The sequence below is a fragment of the Anticarsia gemmatalis genome, chromosome 9, assembly GCF_050436995.1.
Source record: "Anticarsia gemmatalis isolate Benzon Research Colony breed Stoneville strain chromosome 9, ilAntGemm2 primary, whole genome shotgun sequence".
In the NCBI taxonomy this organism is placed as follows: Eukaryota; Metazoa; Arthropoda; class Insecta; order Lepidoptera; family Erebidae; genus Anticarsia; species Anticarsia gemmatalis.
This window is the reverse complement of record NC_134753.1, coordinates 3,005,233-3,025,414: the sequence shown is the minus strand read 5'-3', so window position 1 is coordinate 3,025,414 and position 20,182 is coordinate 3,005,233. Positions and strand designations below refer to the sequence as shown.

The 20,182-nt window shown below is 34.6% G+C and overlaps 1 protein-coding gene across 5 annotated transcripts in view; it reads left to right on the top strand.

Annotated features, from left to right (window-relative positions):
* Nucleotides 1–20,182, top strand: part of LOC142975609 (CUGBP Elav-like family member 1) — a 425,650-nt gene that overhangs the window by 192,400 nt on the left and 213,068 nt on the right. The gene's annotated exons all lie outside the window — the stretch shown is intronic.

Sequence of the window (20,182 nt, the reverse complement as noted above, 5' to 3'; positions counted from 1 at the left end):
CGGTGATTTTATAAGCGATTTTATGACTAAAAGGGGTGTGGAGCGGACGACATTTTTATTTTATTTTAGTAGGATGTCCGGTGACAAATTATTTGTTATATTTTATTGCTCGCATGCTATGCCATGAGGAAGAGTTTCTTGTAGTCTCGTGTGTAACAATTTGAATTTGATTAAATCTATGTGTTAACTTTTAATAATAATTGACTTTGACTTTAGTTGTCTTTCCACCTATAAATATTCTCTTTGATATATATTTTTTATGTGTTTGATAGGTGACGCCAGGTACATAGTTTTGGACTAATTAATTGCTTTTTACTGACGGTAACATATAGAGCCGCGATTTCCAGGTATCAATTTGTCGATCACTCTGTTCATTTAAATTGGTTATTAGATCAAAGTGCCCACGATTTTCAAAAAGCTTTTCGTTACAAAATAAATGAAATAAAAACAACAAAATATTTAATAAACTTGAACGAATACAATATTAATTTCCTCTAAAAGCTATGAAATTTGCGAAGACTCGAACTTTGTGGAACACACTTCACGCGAAAAGGCTTTTCCCATAATTTTTCCTTATTCAATGACCTACATAGGAAATTACTTTGAACCATGTACCTGCCTCGTGGCTCTGAGTTCCGTGTGGGCATATCCCTTAGAGACTCAGTTCAAGGGAGTTTGTACTTCCGTACATTCTTAACTGACTCTGTTCACGTTGCACGCTATAAATGGTTTTAGTTTTAACACAGCTTTTTGAGAAGAAAATGTTTTACAATATAAACGTTTTAGAAATTTAATTGTAGCCTAGGTAAGCTAATTGGTTTGTAGACAAAATCAGTGCGATGTTAATGAAAGCGATACGTCTTATTAATATAAATAAAATCACTTTACTATAATATATTTCAAAAATCTGTCCTTTTCTAAACTAGAATATAAAGTGAATTAACTTAAATCAACAGAATAAATAAAGCAAGCAGCCAACCTTCGAATTACAATTCAACACATTCAATCAGCAAAATCGAACGCTCACAACAAGACCTAACCTTTACCCCGACGTCACTTGCCCGAGATAAATGTGGTCATACTTCACGCACCGCCTTCAAGGTGCAAAGAAACGGGCGGATGAAATCTCCAGTCGCATACGAGATTTCACCCGCCCCGGGTACATTTGAATGTGGTGTATTAGTGAATGGTTAGATTTATCGCCGTCGTAACGACAACCGTCCTACAATTTATGGTAGGGTGTACTCGGATAGGTAGACTCTGGATCGCAGAACGGTGGAAGAGTAATCTCATTAGTATGTGCATATTAGTGGCTGTTTATCGATGTCCTCTTGTTGTCGTGTCGTGCAAGGGCATTCTCCCCGCTTTTCCTGTTTACCAGTTTTATTTAGTTCCGCCCTCAGTCTAGTCGCTCCCTTTGCCTCGTACCGTTTTTATTTTTATTCAATTTACTGGCTGCAATTCTTCATGTTCTTATCGGCTGCATTGTAAAGTTGTCTGGCTCTTAATATATTTTTCCTTTTTGTGTCGACGGTGAAAAGCCCCCGTTGTGTTTTCTATTGTCTGCTTCCTTTATTAAAAAGTTAGATAAATTGTACTACGTGAATTTTAATTATCTCGATTTGACTAATTAATAATTGGAAAAGCGTACTCCCGTCTTGCTTTGTTTTCTTTCCTAAAGCCTTTGAGTAGACTAAGGATTTGTTATTTCTTTCACGACTAAAAAAAAAACAATTTGCAATATTTCGTTATTGATTGCAGAAGATTGATTTCATAAACGTTTTTTACAAAAAGCATTGTTAAAAAATTACTGTTTATTTTTTGATTGGATTTTGATTCTGCTTCTTGGATACACTAATCTCTCATAATCACCTTTTACGTTATTCTATAAACTTCGGCATAAAACGACGAAATCAAAATTTTCAGTAATTCAAATATCTTATCCGCATTTCAGCATTCCAAGTTCAGTACACTCAAGTACACAAGTACATCCGCATCACGTACCCAGTTTTACGAATGTACAGTCGTACCCTGCGGTCTTAAAACGAGACCCCGGTACATATAATGTCACCAGTGATTTATATAACTCGATAATATTTTTTATACACCCGCCTTGAGAAGTGCTAGCGTATGAGGAGGGATTATTTATTAGACAATTTATGCTGTGCGCAGATTAATGTGGACTTTTAAGGAATGACGCTTATGAGGTTGTATATTTTTCAGAGTCTTGGAGTTTTAGTCACAGTTCTTTTGAAATGATCCTTGTTTTGTGTCGTATTTTCTGAGATACATGTTCCCCAATGTTTTCTGGGAATTTTTGTTACCTTGTCGGTTTCAACACTTATATATCTATGACATAGCTTATCAAATGGAATGTTGACAGTTGTTTTCATACATGCTGTCAACTTATTTAGCAAATAGTTTATCTAACACTTATTTTTCAATTGAAAACTAGCTACTTTGTCACCAATATAATATTTTGCAATAGTAATTGGCGCTTATAACAAAGTAACAAACGTATCTTTGTAATTAAAAATAAATGTGTTCTGTGCATATTTTTTTCAATTGGCGTGTAAATGACCAACTTTTAGGACAAATGTAATTGATATTTTAAATGTTATAAAATTTATGATAGCAGTAAATAATAACGGAATATTATGCTGTCAATTCAATTAACCCAATGCAACAGAAGCGGCGACAGTGTTGCGGTTTTACTTAATTGAACCAAATTATCAACTGCACTCTCATATTACATTAACTTGCAACATTTCATTACACATTAATAAATGTACAATCATCCATTTATTGATACGATTTTAAAATAATTATGTAGCTGTAAAAGGTAAACCTTGAAATAAGCCATAAATAGGTAGCCATGGATAAAGAATAGATGAAATATAATACGTGATAAAAGATTTTGATCTGGAAAAGAACTAAAAGAAAACCTCTCGATCAATTTGATATAATCATAAAACATTATTTTCTTGGTCGAATTCAGCCACTATGCTCATTTTAATGAATCAGAAATGGTAATTATTTTATATTTATTATGTATTTTCTCCGTTACAAATACAAAACAGATTCTTTTACCACCTGATAAACGCATATACAGCATTATCTCTTGCAGAATGCACCCATTATAGCTAAAACGTCTCGATTTTTCGAAACTAACCTGATGTGGATTGGTTCTTGTTTGCGTAAATAGGTCAATTTTATTTACATCAGGCATATATTAGACTCGATACTCCATTCAAAATGTCCAAATTACTAATACGTTTCACACTTGGCTTTGGTCCAAACTAACTGCTATCGTTGTCCAATACCATTAACTAGTAGTGCTATTACGTGAATTACTTACCTATGCCTTTAGTGTTGTGTTCTCAGCCTAATGGTCCACCGTATGGCCTACCTGAATGACCTGAATGGCCTCCATGGCTTCCGCTTTGAGGTGATTGCCTGCCAACATTTTAGCAGCTGTTTAGTACTGTTACGTAATTAAGATGTAAGTGAAGTAATTGATTTGGATACTCAGACATAAGATATCCGGAAATCTATTTAGTACTAGAATCATAGCATAGTGCAGATCTGTCGAAAAAAAATAGGAATTTCGGGTGTCACATTCGCACAGGGTACACACTCGTGACACACAAGAGAACATTTTCAAAAGTTCAATAGTATCATTGTCTAGAAAATGTAGCAAATTCACATACTTACATACATTTTGGTAAGACAAGAGTCCTACGTATATTAAAAAAAAAATTAAGTATGTCTCTGGACTAGGTATCCGTTTTGCATATAAATGCTTTAGAAATCGTGATACACTACAACCTAACCCCACTGTTATGAACCACAACAGAGACTAAAACATCCAAAAAAATATACGAAACACACTCCTCTGACTAAGATAACTTCAAAAAGTGATCAACTAAACAACTTTAAAAAACCCAAGCTTCATAAGTAACCAAGCTACATGTACAGCAAGCTTGATAGCCGTGAATTGAATCGTGTTAGAGCAGCGATTTACGCGGGTAACGCGTTAATAAATTCGGTCCAACGCGGCTACGGCGGTCGTACGGTTACGGCGGGTTCACATTGAACCAGCTAGAGAGGAACTGGTGTTAGTTCTTTTACTATATGAGTTGTTTTTTAGTTTTATGCGAGAAATTCGTTTACTTAGTAAATGTAATTTTGTCTGAATTATGATTTTTTTTCTTTTCTATACCCTAATTAAGAGTATTTGTACCATCTTATTTGCCTATGAAATAATGATTTGGTTTTCATCATATTTCTATATTACATCTTTAAATGCTAAAATAGTTTGAAAATAAAGGCATGTACATCAAATTACTACAAAAAATTTCATTAACTACTTGAATAATCGCCTGGTGACATGAAACAATGTAGATTGGCCAAAACGTTAAGAAATGAAAGGAAAGATTTTAAGGCCCGTTATAATTGTAAAATTAACTACCATAATCAATGCAGTTTTAAATTTGACTAAAATTCATACTGAATTATTTCGCTTTACTGCAGCAAAACCTCATCACATCCACAACTTAGACCATATAAACCAACCCTTAGTTATGCTAAGCTCGGCCTTATTTCATTTGAAGTTATTTGATTGTAGTAACGCGAGCACATTTATGACACTCCGCGCTACCAGTTAGCACCTTCTAAACGTTTTATACGGCGTTTCTTGAATGTTTGTATGTCTGTTTGTTTGTATCACGTGCTAATGTATGCAGTGGTGAGAAATATGATAGGATTGTTTGCTTGACCCACATGTGTTAGGTACAGGTATGAAATGTAGCCTGTTTTTATGCAATTTATTGCTTGAAGCTGTTTCAGTTAGTAGAGGTAGATGGCTTGTAATGTTAATGTATGGGTAAATGAAGATAATGAGTATTTGTGTTGTTATTGAGTAATTTCAGTTCGTAAGAAGATTTCAATTGTTTTTTTTTCTAGTTTCAGTTGTTAAGTGCAAAAATGCTCATAAATAATAATAAGAAAATTCATTGTTGTAATACGGTGGATTATTACAATTCTAAATGAGTTAATAAGTAATTATACCACCCTAATTTATGTACAAAAAATGCAAGCTTATAGGTTAGACCTTGTATTGATTTCATGTGTACCATCTTATCGTTTATTCGTATTTCTCTTTAAAATTCCACTCACTTAATCAAAATCATCGGAAACTTATTAAAAGCATCACAGTAACAGGTGTTTCAAAGAAAAACTTGTCAAAAGGGGGATATCTTCGTTCAATACAATATTCATTTTGCACCCCCACTCTTCACCCCCGGGGGGTATAAGTCAACCCTTCAAGATCTTCGCCTAACTTAGATACGGCGATTTGCATAACATGAAAGTTACTTCGTAAACACTCAACATGTTTAATTTTCAGTTGCGGTTTTTGAACTGTGGGGTGTGCGTTTTTAAAGGCTGCTATGGAAATTTTATTGATATCATATTTAGCAGCATTGATTTTGCCTTTTGAAAATATTACTTTTTATACAACTTTTCTGATGAACCAAGGAATTTAAGCTGAACGAAAACTAATTTAAGAATCAGGTTAAATGATATCATGGTAATAAAGTGCAAATTTTTTTGGGACCTGTTCAACATACAACCCCATAAACATGATATCATAAATGGTATGGGATCAAGCCTAAGATTACTACATGTATTGTGATACATCAGTTACATCTGGTAACTCAAATCGCCAATGAGAAACAGTTTATACACTCCCGTACACCGAAAACAACTGTGATAAAAATAAACAAAAAATCTAAATTCATCTTAAAATAAAACTCGCAGAATAAAAATAAATATTCTCCATTACCGGAGCACATAATGCTTCACCTAAATTGTAACGAACTCCCTCGAGTAAGAGTTTGATAATTAAATTTATACTCGCCAACTGTTGGCCCTTTGTTTCATTAGACATTTTGTTTCAAACATTTCGCTGTGAAACCGAAGGAAACGTGACATCGGTGCGGCCTTGAAGGTATTTTCTTTGATTTTAAGAGTTTCTGAAGAAGATAATATTGTCTTCTACTTAGAAGTATTATTATTGACTCAACCAAATTAGATGCTAAATGAATGGATGGATTTTAGTTTGCATTACCTTTGCTTTTCAAGTTATAGAGTGGAAAGTTTCACAATTCCATGCATATATTTTCTTATACTTATATTCTTCTTCTTACTTTTATACAAGTGTAGATTAAAAAGACATTTATACATTTTCAGAGCTAATCAATTTTGTTCTCAATAAGTTTCCAGACTACAGGAAACATTTCTAGCCTATTATTACTCATTAAGAATAGTGGCGTCGGCGTCGTTCGGCCTACACAATATCATATTCACAATATCATTGTCACACCTATGACCTCCAAACTAATAATATCACTAGTGAATTTCTATGAATTAGCTCGTCTGAATCATAAACAAAGCAAGAATGTTCCATATTATATACTTTTGTAGAAATCAGGACGATTGTGTCACCTTTATTGACCTTATGGTGGAAGAATAATATTATACTAATGTTATGAATTAATTGTTCTAATGTTAGTGTGGAACAAAGTAACGTGAGATATCAGTAGATTACGGTGTGGAAGAACCTTTTACCGGTACATTTCTTTTAAAAGAGGATTTCATATAAAACTTTCATTTATTTAATTTACTTAATGAGTGGGAAACATCTTTTTTTATCAAGATGTTCATTTCTTTGTAACGAGGAGTGTAAAATTTTGATTTTATCAATGATGGGTTCATATCGGATGCATTATATCAACCACTATTAAACAACTGCGACGTAGTCAAGGTATACTTATATATAAAGTAGTAAGTTTTTGAATGTTCTATAACATTTCCAAAGTAAAGCAGTAGTCCTAAATTAGTTCAAATCAAAACGACACCACCCATCGGCGTGATTTGATATAAATTAAAAATCGTTTATGTGTAAAAGAGTATGCCTGTCTACAACCTTTGATTTTCTTATTGATATGTAGATCGACTTTCTGATTGGTACTTATATTGAGCTCGGAGAGACGACTCTCTTTGTGTTGTCGCGATGCGAAAAAATAAAATGGTGTATGGAAAATTTTACGTATATTTTTCTCTTAAGAGTACGGCGAGATATTGGGTATTAACCCACATTTCGACGTGTTATGTCTTTGAGTGCTATATGGTAAAATTAAGAGCATATTCACAAACAAAACAAAGTCCGTTGGCAATGTTTTCATTGTAGTAGCACGTTTTTCTATTACTTTGACTGTCGACAATCTGTTAGCTATTGATGAATTTTCTATGAACATCTATTCTAATCAGCAACATTTTATACGTCAAAATATCGATACTGTATAGGACCGACTGTAAAAGATCGCGCTAATGATAATAAGTGTTGGATTTCTTATAGAATTAGTAATAACTAAAGTGTAGGCAGAGGTGTGTGAAATACACTTACATTTCGACATTACCAATGTTAATACTAATGAAAGCAAGTTCATATTTTTATTTGCTAAAAAAATCAAAAAGAAGGTTTCGATTTCTTCTACTGAACTACTACTAAGCCACTAAGTCAATTAAAATCTCCCTTAACTAACAAAATCTAGTTGCCCATTTTAATCTAAAAAGGATAGGTTTACTCAAAGGCTGAAATAGATCTAACATTTATGAGCAAAATCTTTCGGCTCAGTAATTTTACTAACGAATATTTAGGCTGTATAATAATTGAGTCTCATTTAAAGTACTTGATAATTGACAAGATTTTAAAATTAAAGCTTGCTTTATTAATATAGAATGTAATGTAATTCATATTTGTTCAAGAAATGTTGACTGAATTTTGTTTTAGAGACTGTGCCAATTTTATGTATATCACACAACAAAAGAGTTGTATAAGCTGATTATTCTTACTATGAACCTTAGTGATATACCTAATAAAAAATAATTGTTACCACATTATTAATACCAATTTATTAGGAAAAAGGGTAATTTTATGTACATATGTATGTAAAATATTACTATGTCATTGCTAGATAGGTATCCTAAAGAATAAGAGATAGGCCTTGAATCCACCATGCTGACCAAAACGAATAACTCCTTACAAAAATCGGCCAGCAGAAATTACACTTTACATTTTCAAAGATCACGTATTTTTTTAGATTTTATCACGAATTCTAGTAACAGCCTGTAGCCTGTAGCCTGTAGTTGTGGTTTCTTGTTAAAAGCCCAAAATAATAAAACTGTTAGATACAAATCAGAGTAAGTAGGTAAAGGAAATGGCGGCTCTATGGTCATAAAATGCGAAGGTTCTGCTTTATGGTAGTGCAAAAACGTTTACCTACTTGTTCTAAAGGTTGTTTGTTGTTTTTTTTTACTTTATGTATTGATCTTTTATTGGTTTAAGTTTATTCATTGAATTTAAAATGTAATTACAAATGCTTCATAATTTTACCATATTACTGAATTGGCGTATTGGTTTCGTATTGTTTCCGTCATAGCTTGTCACTTTGACAACAATCCATAACAAACATAAACCAAACTGCGTCTCTATACGTTTTTAATTCCGGTCTTCCAAAAATTGTTTATTCACAAATTAAATTTATAAATATTAGTTTGTAGATACCGCTTTTCATAATAAAATTATTATATTAATTTTCAAAAGCCACTAGCTTAATGAAAGTCAATACTCTCTTCAAATAGTGACAAATATTTTCTCGCTGCCACTACAAAACAAGCTTAACCAAAGATCGTTAGTTCTCACATCGGCCTCCAAACTATCATTTCTTTCGCTTCACTAACAAATATATCTTGAACATTTGATCGCGTGGCTACATTCGATCGTGCAGCTCACGCAACAGCTCAAGGCCAAATATTGAGCGATGGAACAAAATGTATAATAAAATGCGGAAAAAAGTACCACTAGTGGAATACAAACAAGAGATTTTTTCGTAGATTTTCTGGCAGCTAAGTGTTAGTCATAACGCGAGGAATGCTTTATGTCTAGGTCTTTGTTGAAATGGATAGTTTTCATGAAGATACATACTGTTTGCTTTGTTGATTCTGACAATGGAGGTTTATTTTATTTAATCTTTTCGGCGTGCGTGAGAATGGAGATTTGGTCATAAATTTCGGATTATTTGCCATTTTTGTTTTAAACTGGAAATATGAGTGACTCTTTTGCAAGTGATCCTCAAATAGGCCAGGGCGTCTATAAACTGAACGCATTGTTGCATTTAGGTTGAACGCAGAGAACTAACAATTCGGTGTATATTTTCCTTGAAACACTTGTCTTTTCATAGTATGGCTGAAGTATAGATTATTATTTTTTAAGTTGAATTAATAAACTTTTTACATAGCTTGATCTTCAAGTAACTTGATACTACTGAAACTGATCTTACATATCAGATCCCGTATTTCAACACTAACGATATCTCTTAGCTCATTTTGAAAAAAGAATACAAAATTGACAAACCAATAATATTCCCAAAAACATAATATCATACACAGTTTTTATCTCTCCGACTATGACAAGCAACACCAAAACATACCGCTCATATTTTATCGTATCAGCCAAAGTGAAATAGTCCAAGAGATGGCACTATTACTTACTACGCCAATGTCCGCGATTTATCTACAAAGCTTTCATTGTGTGATGAATAGCGAGGGTTGTCGTTATCGCTTATGTTTTTCGCCTTTGAGTGAAGCACGGCCCTGAATTTAATATGCTTGAGTATTTTATTTCGATGTTCGATGGGAAGGGTGATAGATAAGTTTGTTTACGAAATTGATATGTTGGGAAGTGCGTAGGAAAAATGTAAGGCTAATGTTGATGGCTTGTTTTATTGAATAGAGTATAAGGGTCATATGAAATCTCACGTTGAGTAATTTTATTTTCTTCTATCACTGATTTGGGTATCGCAGTTTAGTCATAATTGAAACAATTTAATAACTTTGTAACACGTTAGTGATTTCATTTTGTATGTGCAGGAGATAAACGATATTACTAAGAATTCATGTAAAGTTCCCTGCTTTACTTTCTTCCAATAACGCGAAGTTATAAATTCATTTATTCGTTTAGTTTCCACCCCATTGCGGTTTGTGGCCGCAGGCGGTTCTACGTACGCTCAACTCGCTAAGAAATGGACTAGGAACAAAACAAAAGAGTCAATACAAACTTGTGGTAAATGACTGTGGTTTCTTTGTTAAAAAGACTTGAGGAAAAATTGCTTTGGAATAAAAAAAATACCGAAGAATAAAATGCGCTGTATTATTTTCACACAATACAGAGATACGTTGATTTCCCTTTTGAGATTGTAAGTTTTCCTATAGAATATTTTGTAAATATTCATTTGTCGAAATACGAGGAATGCTTTAATGATAATTGACGGCTTCTTGGCGCAGTGGTTAAAGTGGTCGTCACGTCAGAATCAATGCGTTGGGAGGTCGTGGTTCAAATCCCACACGGGACAATTTGTGCGATCCACAAATAGATTTTTCAGGTCTGGTTGCAATTTGCGTCCGTTGTTTGTATGTTAGTCAAAGTCCCCGCAATATATAGACATAGATTTCGAAGCGAGGGAGATGTTTTTAAAAAGAAATACAGGTTGATGACTCTTCGACCCTGTTTAATATCACATAATACATTCAAAACCAAACGTGTGGGTCGTGTTTCGACAAAAAAGGATCCCGAATTAAAATATCTTTTACACGTCTGTCCGGCTTTAGATGTCTGTCTATTTCGCGTCTGATACCGGATTAGATGCGGTAAACTTTCGGAGAGACGACAATGAAAACGGTACTTATGTCTTTTTTGCGGTTTACTTTGACAATCCAGTAGACTAGAAAACATCGCTTTTATGTAAAGGAGAATGAACCCAAACGTGTTAAAATAACGAATCATGATTCAGACAATTAATTTGAGTGTCCAAGGCTTTCGTTAGTAGAAAAATATAATCCTCATGACGTGTAGGTATACATGTCATAGTCTACACACTAAAGTAACTTAGGTACACTTGCTCTATTTTTCAAAATAATCATCAACTTGTTGACTGTCTTCAAAATAAAGCCACCGACGTCAAGCCGGCTGTATTGAAAGGCTGCTGGACTTAGTATGTATACTCTTTATCAACCACTGATTTTGTAATAAAAAAATAAGATTGCAATGAATTACGATCACTTCTTCAAGTGCTTCTACGACAACAGTTACCTGTTAGTAATTGACCAAAATATCTACAGAAGCAAATTGTATTTAAAAAAAATATATATTTGTACATTAAGCAATGCGACAATGCTTTCGAATACCGATAAACAATGACGGACGTCCCAGCGGCTGTACCGTGAGGGCACAAGATTAATGGCCCACGACACTTGGTGTAATTCTGTCGACCTACATATCGTATGCATGAAATGAGTAGTGGAAGCGATCCCCAGGTACCGGCCACCGTACGACTGATTGTGTGTACACTTGCGACTTTTGTTCGCGATTTATTTTTGGGTTATTTTATTGAGGGTGGTTATTGGATGTAATGAACGCGGTTTTCATGTTTGGGTGATGAAGGTATGGGTGTTATTTTTTTCTTTTTTATCTGAAAATAAGTGTAATGTGCCGACGACTTTAAACCACAAACTTTGTGTTAGATATTAATTTATGAATTTACTTCTTTCATATTTTTTTCAATACTGAAGAAGCCAAATCATGATCTGCTACATCTTTAAAGTATACATTGATTTCTTAATTTTTCCGGTATTGATAAAGTAAAATTATTATGTGCTGCTACTCGGTACGGCATTAACTGTGGTCTATATATACTTTAATAATCCAGCACTTATTGACTGACATTTATCCATACTAATCACGCATAATAAAAATCGCGTCTTCCCCCGACAGAACAGTCGCATCCGCCGCACTACTTCTAAACAATATACCGTCAGTTGCGGATTTAGCAACGTCACGGTGACAAAGGAAAATGCGCTTCGAGTTATGACCCTCTCGGCTCCCTTTTGTTTGGCTAATGTCGCCGATCTTTTTTTTTTATTCCTCTCCCCCCCCCCCCCCTCCGCTAGTCCTGCCATTTTTATGCCCTTTTTTACGGGAAATAGGAGCAGGTGTCGAGTTCTGTGACGGCCACACTTTGTTTAAGGCTTGAGTGTGTCCGTCTCAATTTCGCTTGAATTTTTTCGAATCGCTTGTAGTTTGTACTTTTTTATTTTTTTCGTTGCTCACGGCGTCGACTGTTTTGTAAATGCCAGTGTTTTGTTCCACTTGTGCTCTCTCGCTCGCTCTGATTTGATTAACTGCATTCTTTGTTGCCTCTTGCCGCTGTGAATGTGTTTGTAAATCTACTGCGTTGTAAACAAAGGTGGAGAGCGTAGTATTGTATATTACGATGCTGGTCAGTCGTACTTTGCAGTTTATTGCACCTTAGATAATACTACTGGTTGAATTGTCTTTTACATTTATGAGTGTTTTTATTGATATTGGTATAACTTTCGAGTACTTTAATTACCTACCTACTTTGGTTCTACATACAAACATCAAGCCTGTTACACCCAAAGGTGCAGGCAGAGGTGTACGAATCATCCGCTTTTCGTCGCATAGTATTGATAGTCTCAAGTAAGAGTGGACGAGCCTATTGATATCCTACCACCATACCTACTTTGATTTACTTTATGCAAATTTTGTTGCCAACTGCTTCTGTTTTTCCATATCATATTTGATACATTAACCTCAATAATCGTTTATACATCAAGTTGAAAACCAATTTTCCATACAAAATAATATAATAAATCTCTTTCACCGCCACCAAACCGCATTTTAAACACCGTTTAAAAACATATCATGCAATGATGCCATAACAATTTGGTGTGTGGCACCATAATCATTAATCTATCGTAGTATGGTGGGGAAATGGGGAAACAATGGGTCTCCCCTTAGGGACACCATCGATATTCAATCAGGATAGTAGGAAAGCTGTTACGTATAACGGGTGATTGGTGCGATTTTTTTTCGTTACGGTGTTTTTTACGATATGTCGTAACAGAGAGGAATGGGGAGTGAAGGTTGAATGTTAAAGTTTAAAATCTTGTGGTTTAGTTACTAGTAGTGGCTAGTGTTTCGGTTGTAATGTAGAATTTGTGTTTATAATTACAAAATGGTATTAGCTGTAACTGAGACCCGCTTCAAATAAAATTATGTTAATATCCATAGTAATTACTACTGTCTTGGATTGCAAACTTAGTATAACATATTGCATACAAATCTATGTATACCACGAATTATTTCCATGAAATAATTAAAAACAGCGCTACGAAAGTGATCGAATCGGTGCAAATCATCGAGCTAATACAAGAATCTCATCTAAAAGCCATTTGAAAAAGCCAGCTGCTTGTAAAGCTACCTGAAACAAGACGGCAACTCATCAGCGTTGTCTGAGCAAGATGGACCAACGTTCGAGTCCCGGGGGAAATCTCACCACTCCCGACTTGTAACCGCCTAATAAGCGATGCGCTGGTGTTGCAGTTTTGTTGCATCTCGAGTACTCTGTAGTATTCTGTATCGGGGATTCTGTTGTTATAGCTTTGGTAAATAGCGATGAGATTTCGATGAGTTTCTGCGAATGGAAATTTTCTGCAAGACAAACCTAGAAGGATTGTGATTATGTTAATGCAACTTGACTTTGCTAGTTTAACGATAAGATATAACCACTTATTAGGAACGTAGACGCTAATTTGAAATTTATGTAACTTATTTAAATAGTTAGTGATTCTTTAGTTATCACTCTTATTATAATTGACGAAAAAAATTACTACCAGAAATGATTGAATAAAATGAAAAAAAATCACGAATACTTTTAATATATTATTTCTCTAGCATTCAAAACAGCCATAACTTAAAGTAACTGTGAAAATCACAAGCGCTACTTAATAAAAAGCGGCTGTACATTTCAACATATCTCCGTAAACGCACAGCGTGCACTTGTTAAACGTCAAAAACAACATCCTCGCTCCACAAACATTCACTATTTACACCACAAACGTTGGCAACACAACAATAAGTGATACCAACATAATAACGAATTAAAATTATTCACTACCCCACGGCAAAACATCCCCCAACATTAAAATATTCTGAGCAAAAATTTTCATAAAATAGCAATGCCCCGCGGTAGTTTGTACCAATAAATAATAATAATGAAGGAATGCTACAGCAGTGGAATTTAATTATTTTCGACATGTCGAGTCGGATTGAACGAAATTTATTTGTATGGATGCGACTAAATACCTTAATTTAGGTAATAAAACTGGAATATTGGTTTTAAGTGAAAAGGCCTGTATTCGGACAGTGTTACCCGATATTTTGTAAAAATGTTTTTTTTGCGATTTTTATTTGATTGACTAAACTTGATTTTTTTAACACATTACAATGTGCTGTACAAAATTTTAAGATGAAATAACACTTCAAGTAAAAAAAAAAAATATTCATAGTAATTGTAGCAAAATACTTATTGAATAAACAGACAGACAGAATACTGTCCAAAATGTATATAATAAGTTGCCGATACCTTTTCTGTAATAGGCTCTATCCAAGAATAAGCTGAACAATATTACTTTAAAGCACATATTGAAGTTATGAAATTTTGAGAGGCGAAGTCCCCAAAAGTTAGAATCAAAGTTATGGGACCTTTGATTCATTCCTCGCAACGCGTACTTAGTAATAAACTTGGTGAAAGTGGTATTAACAGCACTCGCTTCTCGACCAATAAAGCTAAACGGTGCACGACGCACAGCTCTATAGAATTTAGTGTAACATTTTTTTATATTGAGAATTCAACTTTTTTTTTATTATACCCCATCTTCATTCCCTGCTTAAAGTCTTAGTGGAGTAGTAAAATAACTTTGGCTCGAGGGTACCAAGTTGTGACATAATTTCGCCCGAGTTCCACAACTTTTCTCCGTAGGTAGGCCTTTAGAATTTTATGAACAGAAAACTGAGATGTATATCTATACGTCATAATAAATTCTCAAGTGAAAGTATTAAGAGTTGAGGCTTTATTTATCCACGTGTAAAAAATTATTATAAATAATGATCCAAGTTTTTTTGTTTGGCAACTTTAAGGACGCTGTTCCGGCGTTTTTCGGAAGTAAGAAGTTTAGGGTCTTAAGTCCTGTTTTGGCCGTGTTTGGAATGTAATTTGGGTGTGCGTCAAAACTGATTTATATTTTTTGGAAATTAATTGCTGTTTTTAATATATTTCTTCGCCCCTTCGAAAAAATCTCGTTGAGGAATTTGTAAATTTAATTTATTGGACAGTAAGCTGCCTTAAATATATTCGGAAAATCTCAGTATATACAATGCAATCGAAAACGGTTGGTAAATGTCAGTGTATGGTTCTCTATCAATACAATCTCTTCAATGGATCTACCTGCGTGTGAAATACAGCATGTTCAAAGCAAAGTGTTTCTTCAGGGTATTTCATAGACAATGTTAAACTTGCACAGGTAAAGCTTTATCATTTCTCTCAGATTTGTAGGACAAACCCTACTTTGTTATTTTTATCTCTTCACTTATAAATACAGAGCTTTAAATCACTCAACATATCCATACTAATATTATAAATGCGAAAGTAACTCTGTCTGTCTGTTTGTCTGTCTGTCTGTCTGTCTGTCTGTCTGTCTGTCTGCTACTCAATCACGCCTAAACTACTGAACCAATTTGCATGAAATTTGGTATGGAGATACTTTGATACCCGAGAAAGGACATAGGCTACTTTTTATCCCGGGAAAATTACGCATTTCCCGGGAAATTTCAGGTGGCGAACGAAGTCGCGAATAGTCAATATTATAATGACATTGAATTAACAAAATTCCGTTGTCATGGTAACTGTTTTAATGGCGGATATGCCTTAGCGCGACTTCGTTATAACTACATATACTATATCCATACTAATATTATAAAGCTGAAGAGTTTGTTTGTTTGAACGCGCTAATCTCATTTTTTCGAATCGAAAAATTCTTTCTGTGTTAGATAGCTCATTTATCGAGGAAGGTTATTGGCTATATATCACCGACGCTACGACTAATAGGAGCAGAGTACCAGTAAAAAATGTTACAGAAACGGGGAACATTTTGACCCATTCTCTCTTATGTCACGCAAGCGAAGTTGCGCGGGTCAGCTAGTTCCTTATAAATGAGGCAAAAATTACAACACACTGAGTGGCTATCAAAGATTCCTCAATTAATTTCATTTCGAAAGAAGAAATCCAAAAACTAGCCATTATTATTTGCCATAGCTTGTAAATTTCTTTGACGCGGAGCAATAAATGTTGGACAATGCATGTAAGGTCGGAGACTATGTCACTACCTTCTAATTTGATGTGTGGTGCCATCTATTCACATAACTAAGCACTATTTACCAACTGTGACATAACTGTTACACTTGTCATTCCCACTCACATAGATGTGAGTGGGAATGTACTCGTATGTTATTATATTTCATACAGCGCTCATTCCAGCATCGCTCATTTTGAATTTGGCCCGTTTATTTCTGTTATTCTGCGGCGCAGTGGCGTATACGTATGCTTTTATGCTTAGACATAAAACATAAGTAGTGGTAATACTCGCTGTGGCGGGTAAGTGCTGGATATTTTTCTACTGGCATATTCTTTCCTGAAGTGCGATAGGGCTGTACAGTGTACATACTTAGAAGTGAGAAACTATAGATTTTAGATGATTTGATAAGCCAAAGTTTAAAAGTGATGAGTGATGACTAATTAAATCTTTTTTCCTAAGATTCAAAATGTACTCTAAAAGTATTCTACAAACTATAGCAACTAACGACATAGTAGCCTTTTGAAAGCGTTTGTTGAATATAGAAGCCTAAGTTTGATCCTGAGTCTTTAACTATGTCCACGGAAAATATGAAAGTTAGCTCAGTCGTTCAACTGTAAAACCGTAACACACAAACACATAGACTTCTCTTTTTGATACTTGAAATATACTTCTAGTACTTTCCTAAACCTATTTCTTACCAAATATAGATTATCGAACACAACCGTTCCACACTCATAATATGCCTCTATAAACAGTCCCCACCGACCCACTTCAAGCTTCAATACACAGTAATAATCTCAAAGGTGACATCCATACTCATCGCAATATTATAATATAACTTATATAACCCTTTTCTTGAGACGGCTGTATGCTTCTGGCGTTAATCAAAAAAGGCTATATAAGGCCCTTCATGGGCGACATACAGGGGGATTTATTTACTCATATATTATATGACGCGGATGAATTTTGGAACGTTTCTGTGCAAATATGACAGTTATTGTAGGTATGTGTAGGTCGGTTATATAAAGAGACTAGAGAGTCGTTTGCGGTTTCACTGCAATTTGAAGGTCGTTGACCTCGTTTTGTGGTTGATTAGGTTTTAGTTAATAACTTCTTGCTTTATAAATATATCACTACTATTGCGTATCTCTATTGCACAACTTAGTACTGAGCCTTGGCATGCGCGATTAAAATTGATAGTCATGAATTTTTCCAGACAAAGTAACTAAGTATAGCAGATTGTCATATCACTTGCCTGCGTGCCACTTATGTTCTACATTCTGAATTTTGTAGTCTTTCTCCAGCTACATGCTTAAGGTCCGACTTGTTTAACCACAAAGTCAAAAATGTTCTAGCAAGTTCAAATTCTTTGACACAAAGTCACTTACAAAATAAACAAACGAAACAACTCTCTCTGTTACACCTGCATCGACATATCCTGAAACTAAAACACAAGGCATCTATAACAGCATGAACGCAGTGAACTTCGTAACCGGCCGCTGAGGGACGCGCAATCGATTCCCGATCGGAGAAATAACAATATAATTCAACTGCTCAGCCGACTATCTGCCCACCCCACCTGAGTTACACCCCCCTCTATCTCACCCCTCACCCCCGCTGTGGTCCTCCCTCGGGAGTACCGCAACGTAAAAATAAAATCCCGGCAAGTGTGAATGTGAAATTTGTTGGCGGTTCCGTATAGTAATTAGCGGTTTTGTAATTTGTGGTTATTGGTATTCATTATCTATAGGTGAAATTTAAGAGGACTATTATTATTGAGAGATTATTATTTGCTAAATTGAGATACATCAAATGCCTTCGTAATCCCATGTATTATCATTTGGGCTTTTATAGCTATGTGTTAAGTGTGTATGACCTTATCGCAAGTCTCTTATCTGAACCGAATCATCGAGCAACTAAGGCAAATATAATGGATATTTTTACGTCAAAATATAAAAAACATGTCTTAAATATACAGTCTATACAAAAAACAAAACACATCCGAAACATGTTTTCTTTTTATCAAACGCCGATCGGATCAACTTTACGATTTCCCGTAAAAATCTGTACCGATCCATACAGTTCCATGACGGTACCCTAAAATAGGTGCAAGGGGGAAAATAGTAAAAGTTGCCTGCACCATAACTCACCATGAGCAAGACGTAACACCATTATAGACCGCATGGTCGATGAATTTAAATTTATATCGTGTGGTTTAATCAAAAATAATCTTTTTAAATTTATAGGTGCGAGGCCTTTAGTGTGGTTGTGTGTAAAGAATGCTGTGGTTGTAGTGAAAAGTATTTAAATATATTGTGTTGTAACACTATGGAAAATGGCAAATTATGGTATTAAACAAAGAATTGAGAATGATATTGCTAAAAGCATAAAAAATATGTGTAGACGTTTTGCGATTTTCACATATTATAGCATTGTATAGGACGTACGCGTAGATCATAATTTAATTTTGCTGGATAAAAAAAATGACAAAATTTTTCTACATTTCAGTAATTATCAGTCTGATAGCTAGCAAGAATATAAACAATACCTAAATCCAAGTAAGATCCGAGATAAAGTTTTCTTTTACTCATAAAAGTAAAGACGAACGTATATCGAACGTTCGTCTTTAATGTCACATTCATTCTAAACCTCTAGGTATATACATTAACAATTTAATTTGGGGGTAGATAACAATCCGAAATATCCCAGTATTACGTCGCTATTCACTCTTAGAACTGCATTCTCACGGCACTTGACAATATTGCTTTCGGAAACACCCGCTTCTGTCTAAAGCACACACTCACATACACACAAATTCACTAAATTATAACATAGCACTCACACATGCATATAAACTACTAAAGCTTGGAGCACACTTATACACTCGGAAATGAATCGTCACTATATCGACATTTTGCCTCGTCATCAACTTGGTTTCTACTTAATTTGAGTAGATAACCAAAGTGACTCTTGGTCCCCTTTAACTGTATATCCTGTCAATTTGGTATAACAAATTGGTTACTACATTAAATGAAGTCTTACTTACGGCTTGTCAACCACCGGTTGACACCATGCTGTCAACAAACCGCGACGTAAAGCGCTGTAGATTAACGTATTTTGATTCTTGGCAATTCAATATGAATTGCTTCGACTAGATTAGATACCGTTCTGGCGTTATATACTGTGCGCGTTAGTTTTTACAAAGGTGACGATGCGAGTCGTTGGATAAATAATTAGTTTACTAAATATGATGTGTGCTACGATCTCAATACGTATGTATGTAGTATTTCATCCACAGCCGGCGCATATTTACGTTACACTTCACAGCATGACGCGTTTCCCACCGTAGAACAATCAAATCAAATGAAAATTAAATCGTGTACGGTACGGTGCGAAGACTTAACATTAATTATTCATTAATCCGACACCGCACAGAATTGATGATAGCAAAACATGGGCGACGGGTGTCTCCTATTGACGAATTGTATTATATAAATCTTCTTTATACATATTAATAATGTCTGTCTGTGACAATCTTTACAGAATACCGAGATTTTAATACATGAAAATGTTTAAAGAATATTATATATAATATAACTATAAATATTTTAATCGGTATCGTTTTGTTTATACGGCTTACCTTGAAACGGTTCAAACGATTTTGATTAGTCCTTCATTGAAATATAGAGGTGTCTAAACGGCTAGTCACCTTATAACGGTAGCAGGACCCAGAGTAGTCTCACTAAACACTGTATAAACTCACTTAACATTATAATATAACTTGTGTTATGCGTAAACTTAGTACATCTATTCATTTAAAACGTAGTACATCTATACGTGACCTGAT